General features: G+C 41.7%; 1 pseudogene; it reads right to left on the bottom strand.

Annotated features, from left to right (window-relative positions):
* Window positions 1-4,503: 4,503 nt before the first annotated feature.
* LOC129024154 (small ribosomal subunit protein eS26-like) lies at window positions 4,504-13,939 on the bottom strand (annotated as a pseudogene).
* Between the last annotated feature and the right edge of the window lie 1,158 nt (window positions 13,940-15,097).

Genomic DNA, 15,097 nt, shown 5'->3' with positions numbered 1-15,097 from the left:
AATCCAGTCTGTCATTGTTGGACATTTGGGTTGGTTCCAAGTCTTTGCTATTGTGAATAGTGCCGCAATAAACATACGTGTGCATGTGTCTTTATAGCAGCATGATTTATAGTCCTTTGGGTATATACCCAGTAATGGGATGGCTGGGTCAAATGATATTTCTAGTTCTACATCCCTGAGGAATCGCCACACTGACTTCCACAAGGGTTGAACTAGTTTACAGTCCCACCAACAGTGTAAAAGTGTTCCTATTTCTCCACATCCTCTCCAGCACCTGTTGTTTCCTGACTTTTTAATGATCACCATTTCAAATGGTGTCAGATGGTATCTCATTGTGGTTTTGATTTCCATTTCTCTGATGGCCAGTGTTGGTGAACATTTTTTCATGTGTTTTTGGCTGCATAAATGTCTTCTTTTGAGAAGTGTCTGTTCATGTCCTTCACCCACTTTTTGATGGGGTTGTTTGTTTTTTTCTTGTAAATTTGTTTGATTTCTTTGTAGATTCTGGATATTAGCCCTTTGTCAGATGAGTAGGTTGCGAAAATTTTCTCCCATTTTGTAGGTTGCCTGTTCACTCTGATGGTAGTTTCTTTTGCTGTGCAGAAGCTCTTTAGTTTAATTAGATCCCATTTGTCAATTTTGGCTTTTGTTGCCATTGCTTTTGGTGTTTTAGTCATGAAGTCCTTGCCCATGCCTATGTCCTGAATGGTATTGCCTAGGTTTTCTTCTAGAGTTTTTATGGTTTTAGGTCTAACATTTAAGTCTTTAATCCATCTTGAATTAATTTTTGTATAAGGTGTAAGGAAGGGATCCAGTTTCAGCTTTCTACATATGGCTAGCCAGTTTTCCCAGCACCATTTATTAAATAGGGAATCCTTTCCCCATTGCTTGTTTTTCTCAGGTTTGTCAAAGATCAGATGGTTGTAGATGTGTGGCATTATTTCTGAGCGCTCTGTTGTGTTCCATTGATCTATATCTCTGTTTTGATACCAGTACCATGCTGTTTTGGTTACTGTAGCCTTGTAGTATAGTTTGAAGTCAGGTAGTGTGATGCCTCCAGCTTTGTTCTTTTGGCTTAGGATTGACTTGGTGATGCGGGCTCTTTTTTGGTTCCATATGAACTTTAAAGTAGTATTTTCCAATTCTGTGAAGAAAGTCAGTGGTACCTTGATGGGGATGGCATTGAATCTATAAATTACCTTGGGAAGTGTGGCCATTTTCAGGATATTGATTCTTCCTACCCGTGAGCATGGAATGTTCTTCCATTTGTTTGTATCCTCTTTTATTTCATTGAGCAGTGGTTTGTAGTTCTCCTTGAAGAGGTCCTTCACATCCCTTGTAAGTTGGATTCCTAGGTATTTTATTCTCTTTGAAGCAATTGTGAATTGGAGTTCACTCATGATTTGGTTCTCTGTCTGTCTGTTATTGGTGTATAAGAATGCTTGTGATTTTTGTACATTGATTTTGTATCCTGAGACTTTGCTGAAGTTGCTTATCAGCTTAAGGAGATTTGGGGTTGAGACAATGGGGTTTTCTAGATATACAATCATGTCATCTGCAAACAGGGACAATTTGACTTCCTCTTTTCCTAATTGAATACCCTTTATTTCCTTCTCCTGCCTAATTGCCCTGGCCAGAACTTCCAACACTATGTTGAATAGGAGTGGTGAGGGAGGTCAGCCCTGTCTTGTGCCAGTTTTCAAAGGGAATGCTTCCAGTTTTTGCCCATTCAGTATGATATTGGCTGTGGGTTTGTCATAGATAGCTCTTATTATTTTGAGATACGTCCCATCAATACCTAATGTATTGAGAGTTTTTAGCATGAAGGGTTCTTGAATTTTGTCAAAGGCCTTTTCTGCATCTATTGAGATAATCATGTGGTTTTTGTCTTTGGTTCTGTTTATATGCTGGATTACATTTATTGATTTGCGTATATTGAACCAGCCTTGCATCCCAGGGATGAGGCCCACTTGATCATGGTGGATAAGCTTTTTGATGTGCTGCTGGATTCGGTTTGCCAGTATTTTATTGAGGATTTTTGCATCAATGTTCATCAAGGATATTGGTCTAAAATTCTCTTTTTTTGTTGTGTCTCTGCCAGGCTTTGGTATCAGGATGATGCTGGCCTCATAAAATGAGTTAGGGAGGATTCTCTCTTTTTCTATTGATTGGAAGTGTTTCAGAAGGAATGGTACCAGCTCTTCCTTGTACCTCTGGTAGAATTCGGCTGTGAATCCATCTGTTCTTGGACTCTTTTTAGTTGGTAAGCTATTGATTATTGCCACAATTTCAGAGCCTGTTATTGGTCTATTCAGAGATTCAACTTCTTCCTGGTTTAGTCTTGGGAGGGTGTATGTGTTGAGGAATTTATCCGTTTCTTCTACATTTTCTAGTTTATTTGCATAGAGGTGTTTGTAGTATTCTCTGATGGTAGTTTGTATTTCTGTGGGATCAGTGGTGATATCCCCTTTATCATTTTTTATTGCATCTATTTGATTCTTCTCTCTTTTCTAATTTATTAGTCTTGCTAGCAGTCTATTTTGTTGATCCTTTCAAAAAACCAGCTCCTGGATTCATTAATTTTTTGAAGGGGTTTTTATGTCTCTATTTCCCTCAGTTCTGCTCTGATTTTAGTTATTTCTTGCCTTCTGCTAGCTTTTGAATGTGTTTGCTCTTGCTTTTCTAGTTCTTTTAATTGTGATGTTAGGGTATCAATTTTGGATCTTTCCTGCTTTCTCTTGTGGGCATTTAGTGCTATAAATTTCCCTCTACACACTGCTTTGAATGTGTCCCAGAGATTCTAGTATGTTGTGTCTTTGTTCTCATTGGTTTCAAAGAACATCTTTATTTCTGCCTTCATTTTGTTATGTACCCAGTAGTCATTCAGGAGCAGGTTGTTCAGTTTCCATGTAGTTGAGCGGTTTTGAGTGAGTTTCTTAATCCTGAGTTCTAGTTTTATTGCACTGTGGTCTGAGAGACACTTTGTTTTAATTTCTCTTCTTTTACATTTGCTGAGGAGAGCTTTACTTCCAACTGTGTGGTCAATTTTGGAATAGGTGTGCTGTGGTGCTGAAAAAAAGTGTATATTCTGTTGATTTGGGGTGGAGAGTTCCATAGATGTCTATTAGGTCCGCTTGATGCAGAGCTGAGTTCAATTCCTGGGTATCCTTGTTAACTTTCTATCTCATTGATCTGTCTAATGTTGACAGTGGGGTGTTAAAGTCTCCCATTATTATTGTGTGGGAGTCTAAGTCTCTTTGTAGGTCACTCAGGACTTGCTTTATGAATCTGGGTGCTCCTGTATTGGGTGCATATATATTTAGGATAGTTAGCTCTTCTTGTTGAATTGATCCCTTTACCATTATGTAATGGCCTTCTTTGTCTCTTTTGATCTGTGTTGGTTTAAAGTCTGTTTTATCAGAGACTAGGATTGCAACCCCTGCCTTTTTTTTGTTTTCCATTTGCTTAGTAGATCTTCCTCCATCCTTTTATTTTGAGCCTATGTGTGTCTCTGCACGTGAGATGGGTTTCCTGAATACAGCACACTGGTGGGTCTTGACGCTTTATCCAATTTGCCAGTCTGTGTCTTTTAATTGGAGAATTTAGTCCATTTACATTTAAAGTTAATATTGTTATGTGTGAATTTGATCCTGTCATTATGATGTTAGCTGGTTATTTTGCTCGTTAGTTGATGTAGTTTCTTCATAGCCTCGATGGTCTTTACAATTTGGCATGATTTTGCAGTGGCTGGTACTGATTTTTCCTTTCCATGTTTAGTGCTTCCTTCAGGAGCTCTTGTAGGGCAGGCTTTGTGGTGACAAAATCTCTCAGCATTTGCTTGTCTGTAAAGGATTTTATTTCTCCTTCACTTATGAAGCTTAGTTTGGCTGGATATGAAATTCTGGGTTGAATATTCTTTTCTTTAAGAATGTTGAATATTGGCCCCCACTCTCTTCTGGCTTGTAGAGTTTCTGCCGAGAGATCCGCTGTTAGTCTGATGGGCTTCCCTTTGTGGGTAACCCAACCTTTCTCTCTGGCTGCCCTTAACATTTTTTCCTTCATTTCAACTTTGGTGAATCTGACAATTATGTGTCTTGGAGTTGCTCTTCTCGAGGAGTATCTTTGTGGTGTTCTCTGTATTTCCTGAATCTGAATGTTGGCCTGTCTTGCTAGATTGGGGAAATTCTCCTGGATAATATCCTGCAGACTGTTTTCCAACTTGGTTCCATTCTCCCCGTCACTTTCCGGTACACCAGTCAGATGTAGATTTGGTGTTTTCACATAGTCCCATATTTCTTGGAGGCTTTGTTCGTTTCATTTTATTCTTTTTTCTCTAAACTTCCCTTCTCACTTCATTTCATTCATTTCATCTTCCATCACTGACACCCTTACTTCTAGTTGATCGCATCGGCTCCTGAGGCTTCTGCATTCTTCACGTAGTTCTTGAGCCTTGGCTTTCAGTTCCATCAGCTCCTTTTTTTTTTTTTAATTACAATTTCCATTTCATCTTTCTCCAGAGAATAGTCTGTCTTCAGTCTTTAAGAACTCAGCTCCTTTCATGGGCTTTGGTGGGGGACATGGGGCAGCACCCGCAGGTCTAAATCGGGGTGGGAGTGTTCGGTCCTTGTGGGCTTCACGAGATCAATTCCTGACTACTTTGCTGTGAATTGCACAACTCACACAGTAATGTAGCTTCACATACAGCTTGGCAAGCACATAGGCATCGAAGACGCTCACTTCAGAAATGTCCCTGACTGCTGCATCTTCCACTATGTTTTGAGTGATGAATTTCTTAATGGCCTTGTCCTTGGGCATGCATCGGGCACAGTTAGTGCAGTGAATAGTCTGCACTTGGCTGCGGCACTTTTTGGCATGACAGTTGTTACTTCTTTGTCATCTTGGAGGCATGGACTGGAGACCATCAGCTCCTTTAAGCACTTCTCTGTTTTGGTTATTCTAGTTATATATTCGTCTAAAGTTTTTTCAAAGTTTTCAACTTCTTTGCCTTTGGTTTGAATTTCCTCCTGTAGCTCAGAGTAGTTTGACCGTCTGAAGCCTTCTTCTCTCAACTCGTCAAAGTCATTCTCCATCCAGCTTTGTTCCATTGCTGGTGAGGAACTGCATTCCTTTGGAGGAGGAGAGGTGCTGTGCTTTTTAGAGTTTCTAGTTTTTCTGCTCTGTTTTTTCCCCATCTTTGTGGTTTTATCTACTTTTGGTCTTTGATGATGGTGATGTACAGATGGGTTTTTGGTGTGGATGTCCTTTCTGTTTGTTAGTTTTCCTTCTAACAGACAGGACCCTGAGCTGCAGGTCTGTTGGAGTTTGCTAGAGGTCCACTCCAGACCCTGTTTGCCTGGGTATCAGCAGTGGTGGCTGCAGAACAGCGGATTTTCGTGAACTGCAAATGCTGCTGTCTGATTGTTCCTCTGGAAGTTTTGTCTCAGAGGAGTACCCAGCCATGTGAGGTGTCAGTCTGCCCCTACTGGGGGGTGCCTCCCAGTTAGGCTGCTCTTGGGTCAGGGGTCAGGGACCCACTTGAGGAGGCAGTCTGCCCGTTCTCAGATCTCCAGCTGCATGCTGGGGGAACCACTGCTCTCTTCAAAGCTGTCAGACAGGGACATTTAAGTCTGCAGAGGTTACTGCTGTCTTTTTGTTTGTCTGTGCCCTGCCCCCAGAAGTGGAGCCTACAGAGGCAGGCAGGCCTCCTTGAGTTGTGGTGGGCTCCACCCAGTTCAAACTTCCTGGCTGCTTTGTTTACCTAAGCGAGCCTGGGCAATGGCGGGTGCCCCTCCCCCAGCCTCGCTGCCACCTTGCAGTTTGATCTCAGACTGCTGTGCTAGCAATCAGCGAGACTCCATGGTTGTAGGACCCTCTAAGCCAGGTGCAGGATGTAATCTCCTGGTGCACCGTTTTTTAAGCCCATCAGAAAAGCGCGGTATTAGGGTGGGAGTGACGCGATTTTCCAGTTGTCGTTTGTCACCCCTTTCTTTGTCTAGGAAAGGGAACTCCCTGACCCCTTGTGCTTCCTGAGTGAGGCAATGCCTCACCCTGCTTTGGCTCGTGCACAGTGTGCTGCACCCACTGTCCTGCGCCCACTGTCTGGCACTCCCTAGTGAGATGAACCCAGTACCTCAGATGGAATGCAGAAATCACCCGTCTTCTGTGTCACTCACACTGGGAGCTGTAGACCAGAGCTGTTCCTATTCGGCCATCTTGGCTGCCCAATGCATGTGTCTTTATGGTAGAATAATTTATATTCCTTTGGCTATATACCCCATAATGGTATTTTTGGGTCAAATGGCTGTTCTAAGTTCTTTGAGAAATTTCCAAACTGCTATCCACAGTGACTGAACTAATTTACATTCCCACTAGCAGTGTATAAGTGTTTCCCATTCTCTGCATCCTTGTAGGCATCTGTTATTTTTTGACTTTTTAATAATAGCCATTGCGACTGGTGTGGGATGGTATCTCACTGTGGTTTTGATTTGCATTTCTCTAATGATTAGTGATGTTGAGGATACTTTCATATGCTTGTTGACCACGTGTAATCTTATTTTGAGAAGTGTCTATTCATGTCTGTTGCCCATTTTTTCATGGGGTTGTTTGTTTTTTGCTTGTTGATTTGTTTAAGTTCCTTATAGATCCTGGATATTAGACCTTTATCAGGTGCATAGTTTGAAAATATTTTCTCCCATTCTGTGGGTTGTCTGTTCACTTTGTTGATAGTTTCTTTTTCAGTGAAGTAGCTCCTTAGTTTAATTAGACCCCATTTGTCAATTTTTGCTTTTGGCATCTTTGTCATGAAATCTTTTCTTCTTCCTATGTCCAGAATGGTATTTCCTAGGTTGTCTTCCTATGATTCTTGTAGTTTGAGGTTTTACATTTAAGTCTTTAATCCATCTTGAGTTGATTTTTATATGTGGTGAAAGGAGAAGGTCCAGTTTCAATCTTCTGCATATGACTAACCAGTTTTTCCAGGACAATTTATTGAATTTCTTGCATATTGACCTTGGAGAATCTGATGACTACATGTCTTTGGGATGGTCATCTTGTATAGTATCTCCAGGGGTTCCCTAAATTTCCTGAATTTGTATGTCAACCTCTATAGCAAGGTTGGGGAAATTTTTGTGCATGTTATCTTGATTCAAAGAACTGGTTGTGAAACATTGAGATTCTTTCCTCACCTTGTTCTATTCTGCTGTTAATTCTTCGGATTGTATTATGAAATTCTTGTAGTGAGTTTTTCAGCTCTATCAAATCAGTTTGGTTGGGGGGTGGGTGCCAGCAAAAGTGCATCATCAGGGCTGTGACAGCAGTGGGTTCCACATATGCTCCTGAGTGCCAGTGGCAGCCAAGCGGTGGGGACCACTTGTGCATGTTTGTACTGGTGGCCACAATGTGGTGGTGTCTGCATGTGTGTACAGTGGCAGTGGCAGTGGCAGTGGTATCGTGGGGTGCATGTGCACCATCAGAGGTGGGGTGCATCCACATACATGCACTCCCACTGACACCCAATTATTATTATTTTTTGATGAAGTTTCACTCTGGTTGCCCAGGCTGGAGCACAATGGTGTGATCTCGGCTCACTGCAACATCCGCCTCCTGGGTTCAAGCGATTCTCCTGCCTCAGCCCAATTATTTTCTTAATGTCATCTGGAAATTCATCATCTGCCTCTTGGTTGGCAGAAGCTGTTTCTTCTATTACCTTGACATTTTAAAAGCCAGACTTCTTTCTAAAAGCATCAAACCATCCTTTTGTTATAGGAACAGCAGGTTTGTATGCCTGCTGTGTAGTAACAGACTTATTACATTAACACAGCACAGTTTGCAGCAGAGAAATAGTTCAATGGTTGCAGATAAGAGAAGACCCTCAAATCCATTTCCTGGAAGAGTTCAGGGCTGGGATGTTTAAGGGGATCATGGAGGGTGAGAGGATGGAAAATTGGTGTCATTGATTGGCTGGGGAAAGGGGGATGAAATAACCAGGATGTGGAAACTGCATTCTTTGATGAGTCAGCTCCTCATAGGGTCCTTCAGATCAGTTGGTGTCAGTAGGGTCTTTCAGACCAGCTGAGTCAATGAGGTCCTTCAGATCAGCTGGGCATCATTGTGGTCCTTCAGACCAGCTGAGTCAGTAGTTTCATCAGTATCCAGAACCTGAAGGAATATCTCAAAGGGAAAACTTAACATTTCATAATGTTCAAGTTGTTATCTACAGAGCAGTTAAAGGGAACTATGATACATGGTCTATGTGATTCTAGGACAATAGTCAACAAACAACCAAGAGGAAGCCGATCAGAGAGCAAGATGACCTAATGATTAATGCTGAATGTGCTGCAAGCTTGGCTTATTTTCATTTCTCTTCTTCTTTTATTGATTTAATAAAGTTAATAGGGACAGTTTCAGCCTTCTCTGGGCTTGATATCAGTCCTGATATGACAGCTAATTTAGTAGGAATTGGGTGAAGACCACTGTAGCTTCTTCCTTCTGGAAAGGGGCATATTTGAATTAAGAGTCAGGATTAGAGGAATCAAACTGCCTGGCAGTAACTTGTAGGTATTTTATGAAGGCCCAATCAGGGATTTTGAGGGTTCAGCATGTATATATTAATGTTTCTGTCCACAATCTTAGCATAGCATTACATTGCACACAAGACTATAAGATAAATTATAAGTCCTATTGTCAGGATCACAAGCCCAAATTTCAAAAGTCCTCTTAAACTGAAAACCTTGGGGTACTCACTTTTAAAGCTCAGAGAATCAATCAGGCACAGGATCTGTTGTAGTAATGTGTTTTATCCAGGTAGCTTGTTGGAAGATCTTTTCTATTCAGGTCTCTATTTCATCTGAAGTATTTATATGGGTGCAACAAGTAGTATTGATCACAACACAGACCCCTCCCTGTGTAGCCAAAAGGAAATCAAGTGCAGCCAGATTGTCAAAAACTACCTGAGCAAGGGAACTTAGAGATTTCTGCTGTGCTTTAAGGCTTTTAACAGTCTTTTCTGCAATGGTCCCTATGGTAGTAGATGAGTTTCTAATCATATCCCTGTTAGCATAGACTCCATAACTAAGAAGTATGATACACAAAAGACTCTGCCAAGAGTCCTGTTATCCACCTGTCAGTCCTTTTTTAATCTGTGGGGAAAAGGATGGAATCTTTCATTGCTAGGATGGATTGAAGAGGAAGATACAAAATAGCCTAGAAAATAGGAGCCTTTAATGTACAAGCTTTCAAGACTTCAATGGGCCCATCTCAACAGTGAAATATCTGATCCTATGCAACAAACAAATGTGTACCCAGGACATGCATAAGTGATGCCCCCCATGATGTGTTCATTGATGGACTCATCCATGGATAGTATTGGCAAGATGAAATTGAGCCAGGGATCATTTTTTACAAGCTCCCCAGAATCAATTTACATAACATCCCAGCTCTAGATATTGCTGGCATAACAGGGACAAGTTTTATACTTAATTTCCCATGTCTTGGCTACATTTATCTACCCAGTAAACTATGGACCTTGGAGGATGTGCTGTGGAATGATTTTTCAATTATGATGGGGTGAGACAAGTTGAAACAAGGGGTATGGATTTCCTGGTGTACAATGAACTGGACCTGGAAGGTGGACATTGAGAGTGGTTGGTACAGATGTGTAGTAGCATTTGAGACATCTAAAATTTTAGTGGTTGGTGCCACTAATGGAAAAGTTTTATCTTGAATGGTCTTGGGGACTTGCTGACAGATCCAGCAATCTGACAGTTTTCCTCCAATAGTAATACTCTGAGACAGTTTAACTATAGTATTATCATGCCAATCTAAACATTGCAATAATGGAAATAGGAGCAAAGGGTGATTAGAGTTTTAAGAGTAAGGGAGGGTATTTTGCAGATTCAGTGGTGTCTAAATGAAAGGGAGGCAAGGAACTACTTTAATGTGGCAAGGAACTACTTTAATGTGGCATATATATACACACACACACATATATACATATATATTTCCAGCAATTATGATGACCAGAACAACTATGAAGTAAATATATGGATTAAGCATCTAGTAAAGTGGGAAAGAGTAGGAGGCTATACCACCTTTTTGCATAAAGCAACAACAATAATGAATTGTGGTCAAAAGGATATGAATTTTCATTTAATTATATTAAAGCTGGTAAGCTGGTTACTTATCTGGTTTTTTTCTTGAAGACATATTTAAGGTTTCTCAAATGTTCACTTATCCATTCAGGCAGGGTTCAGATGGGTTCTACAGTTGAAATGTCTTTCTGACATTTCTTGCTAGGCCAAGAGTCTGGTGGGGCTGGTTTTATATGGCTATGGTGAGTCCGAGACCTAATTCCTGCAAATTTAACAGAAGAATGGCTCACCAGTACTACCTCATATGGCCCCTTCCATTGGAGTTTTAGCTGGTCATCAGGGTGTTGGTTCTTCCAGGTCCTGAGCAGTACCCACACTCCAGGTCAAATGTGATATAAAGTAATGTCTGTTTGATACCACAACCTGCTGGAAGCAAACTCATGAATAGTAGTTAAAGGCAGACCTAAAGATTGTAATTATCTAATAATATTTAAGTCTTTTATATGTATATTATGGGGATCTTTGCATTTACAAGGAGGGCAGAGGGATGGTCTCCCATGTAAGATTTCAAAAGGGCTTAACTTAAGCCCACTTCTGGGGCCACTCTTGCTCTGAGTAGAGCAATAGGCAAAGCTTTATCTCAAGTCAGGTTAGTTTCTTGACAAATCTTAGCTAATGATTTTTTTAATAGTATGGTTCATCTTTTCAGTTTTTCCAATAGACTGTGGTCTCCAGGCTGCATGGAGATACCAGATTATTCTGAGGGCCTGGGATACATCCTTGTTAACTTGGGCCACAAAGGCCACGCCATTATCACTGAATGGAGATAGGCAATCCAAACCAAGAGACTATTTCCTTTAACGAAGCCTTAACAACTTTGGATGTCCTTTCTGTCTTGCAGGGATATGCTTTGACCCATCCTGAGAATGTATCTACAACAAGAAGTAAATATTTAAAATTTCCTGCTACCTTTGGCATCATGGTAAAGTCAATTTGCCATTCTTCCATCAGCCCTTACCTCTTGCTTGATCCCCCAGTACTGGTTCAGGAGGACCAGTCTTAGGGTTGTTCAGGACACAGATAAAGCATTTTTCTATTACCTTTTGGATAGTCCTCTTTAAGTATGTCTCAACAATGTAATTTTGAATCCATTGGAGATTGGTCTCTCTGCCATAGTGTGTGGTGTCCTGTGTATGTTTGATAATATCTATCATACAATATTTAGGTACTAGGACTTTTTCTTCTTCATTGTAGATCCATCGGTCCTGGGTTCTTTGATCAGGGCCAAAACCCCACTCAAGTGCTCTTTTTAAGTCTTCTGAATAATTACGCGGTTTTATACTGAGGTCTGTTTCAGGTATTAATGGCATTAGCAGAGCTTTAGAGGTCTTTTTCTTTGCTGCTTCTCTAGTGGCCTAGTCTGCTCAATGGTTACCTTTTGCCACCAAGTTTTCTGTCCGTTGGTGCCCAAAACAATGTATTATAGCTACTTTCTTGGGCTATAAGACTGCTTCTAGTAAGGCTAGGGTTTTTCTACCATGTTTAATTTCTTCATTACTGGAGGTTAGGAGCCCCCTTTCTCTACAGATAGTCCTGTGAGTGTGAACAATGGAAAAGGCATACTTGGAATCTGTGTAAATGCTCACCTGGAAATCTTTACCTAGTTGGAGTGTGCTACATAATGCTGTGAATTCTGCCTTCTGTGCTAACACACCAGGAGGAAGTACCTCTGCTTCCAGAACCCATCAGAGTGTTACCACAGCATACTCAGCCTTCTGTTTCCCTTGATCCATAAACCTGTTCCCGTCATTGAACATTTTTAAGTGCGGATCCTCCAGAAGAATATCAGTCAAGTCTAGTTGACTAGACTAAACTTGCTCAATAACTTGTAAGCAGTCATGTACAGGTTCAGCTGTGGTTTGAGGAAGCAAGGTGGTAGGATTTAGAGTGGAGACAGCTTTCAAAGTCACATTTGGGTTATATAGAAGTATGGCCTGTTATCTACCCAAGCTTCCAGAAGTCAGCCAGTAGTCCCCTTTCTGTTCTAATAGAGAAAGCATACAGTGAGGGGTGTGCACCATAGCAGCTTGCCCCAAAGTAAACTTTTCTGCCTCCTGGAGGTCATAGGTGGCAGAAACTGATCACAGGCAAAAGGGCCAAGCCCTTGTGACAATGTCCAGCTGTTTTGAATAGTAGGCTACAGGCCTCTTAATTTCCCAGGTCTTGGATTAGCACTCCTAAACCCATCCCTTGTTTCTCATGCAAGAAGAAATCTAATGGCTTTCTTATGTCTGGGAGTTCCAAGGCTGGAACTGTTAACAATCTTCGTTTAATGGTTTGAAAGCCTTTTTGACATTCTCCAGTCTTTTCTAGAGGCTCAGTGTCTATTCCTTTTAAAGCTTCATATAGAGTTTTGGCTGTAAGTCCAAGATTAAGAATCCAGATGTGGCAAAACCCAGCCATACACAAAGAACCTCATAGCTGCCACCATGTGATGGGTCTGGCCTCCCTGGCAAGAGCTTCCCTCTGGTCTGGGAGCAGATTTTTCTGTCCCTGGGAAAGTTCAAACACAAGATATTTGACCATGGGCTGTGAGATCTGTACCTTTTCCTTGGATACCTGGTCTGCCTATTCTGCCAGGAAATTTAAAGTCAGTGTAGTGTTCTGTTCAGAGTCTGTCTTAATAGTGCTGGCTATTAACATATAATTTACATATTGTAACAAAGTCCCATCTTTTAATTGGAGATACTGGAGGTCCTTGGCAAGTATTTCCCCAAAGGTAGTTGAAGAGTTTTTAAACTTTTAAAAAGCACTGTCCAACAGTACATGCTGTCAGACTTTAGAATCTGGATCTTCCTGTTCAAAGGCAAACAGCTCTTGGGACTATGGACCCAGAAGAATACAGAAAAAGGCATCTTTTAGGTCTAAGTCTGAAAACCAGAAAAATTCATCAGAATTTTGCCTCAACAGAAGCTGAATATCCAATCGTGCCTATTCTCTCAGAGAGTACAATTTTAGGTTTGGCAGTGTTAATTCTGAACAAATGTTGACTCACACTGGGGGTGCAGTTTTCATCTTGCCTGGCCTCCTATCCACCCAGGCTTCCAGACTCACCTTTTGGAGTATCTCCTCAGAGATGGGGGTGTTTTCAGCAACTTCTAGTTGTAACAAAACAGCCTACAGAGTTTGTTCCAGAGGCACCTAGATGTTCAGCTGTCCCAGGGAAAAGATAACATTAGCATTTAATTTGGTCAGGTCTTACCCCAACAAAGGGATCAAGCATTCAAGCATATATAGGAAACTGTGTTTTAATTGAGCTTGTCCTAGTTGACAGTCCAAAGGTTGGAGGAATGATCTTGTCAGTATCTTTCCCAAGACCTCAGTCACTTTCATAGTCTGTGAAGAAAGTTTGGACAACCAGGTGTTCAATATTGAATAAGAGGCACCAGAATCTACTAAGTCCAAAAGCTGATTTCCCACCATCATTGCAACCCAGGGCTCCATGTGGGAAACATAGGAGGGTGTGGTCTGGGTTGGGTGGAACCCCTGGGCCCTGTCATTCCGATCTGCCTCAAGCGCTTCAGCCATCCTGGGCATTAGGTTGACTGAAGGCTGACTTTTCCCAGCATTGGGCTTTTTGAAGCATGGGCAATGGTTGTTTTTTGGTTTCCAGTGAACTTCCTGTTTGCAACAGGCATACTGTTTGGGACCTGCAGTGGGATGTCTCTTTTTATTGACAGTTTGGGGCCTGGGTGCTCCTACCTTGGATGGTAAGCCTGCTGGGGCCCCCCATCATGGCCAGAGACTCCTTGAGTTAAAGCTGCAGCCAGTAAATCAGCCTGCTTCTTCATTTTCTGCTTTTTTTCCCCATTTCTTCATCTTGATCAGTAAATACTTTCTCCACCAATCGTGACAAAGACATTCCTAAAGTTTCATCCAGCTTTTGCAGCTTTTTCTGAATATCTGGGGCACTTTGGTTAATAAACATCATGTCTACCATTTTTTAATTGTCTGGGACTTCTGGGTCAGTATGTGTGTACTGTCTGAAGGCCTTGAAAACCCACTCTAAGGCCTCTAGGGGCTCTCAGGTTTCTGTCTAACTTCCTGTACCTTACTGAGGCTTCTTTGCTTGGGCACTCCCTGGTAGAGACCAGCCAAAATGCAATCCTGGTAGTCTACAAGCTTATATGTATGTGTTTACATTACATTATATTATGGAATGTGTTTACATTCCATCCTGGGTCAATGGTAGGCACTTCTTTGGGCAGCTGCTCTTACCAGATTGCCAGGAGAGTCAGCATGCATTCAATCAGCTTCCTCCCAAGCTTTATCTAAAACCATTGTCCCATCCTCTGAGGTTAGTATGTTAAATAAATTTTAGATGTCTGCCCAGGTGGGGTTATGAGTAGCAAATATGGAGGAAAACATCTTCTCCATCTGCTTTGGATCCTCCTGATAAGTGAGCTTGTAGTTTTTCCAATTAAACAAGTCAGTGGTGGAAAATGGATAGTAAACCCAGACAGATCCCATAGGTTGGCCTGTGCCAGCATCAACACCTCCTTTGGGTAGTTGTCATAAGGGAAATTGCCCTCCCAGAGCCCAAGTGGTACCCTGACCAAATTGAGTTCCCTTATATTTTATGTGTTATTAGAAAAAAAAACATGTAAAATTAACACATCAAGGAGGGGTGAAGGTAGCTAAAGCCCAAGCTTGTATGCTGTGGCAGATCACCTGGAGGCACCACCATCTCAGTAATGTGGGCAATCTCAGAGCTCCAGGTCTTATGAACAGAATGGTGCCCTAAAGCCTGCAGATCAGAAAAACCCTACTGTCACTGGACCCTACTGTCCAGAAGATAACCCAAGCTGACCCATCCCTCCTGGGCACTGGAGCCTTGTCAGTCCCTAAGGCTGCAGATCACTTGGAAGTTGCCATCATGAGGATAATACGATTAGGAGCCCTACAACTAGAGCCCTACTGGTCATGGCAGCACCATGGACTTTTAAACT

This window comes from Pongo pygmaeus, chromosome X (assembly GCF_028885625.2).
Source record: "Pongo pygmaeus isolate AG05252 chromosome X, NHGRI_mPonPyg2-v2.0_pri, whole genome shotgun sequence".
NCBI classification, from domain to species: Eukaryota; Metazoa; Chordata; class Mammalia; order Primates; family Hominidae; genus Pongo; species Pongo pygmaeus.
Note: the sequence above shows the minus strand (reverse complement) of the source record. Positions and strands in the feature narration are given on the sequence as shown.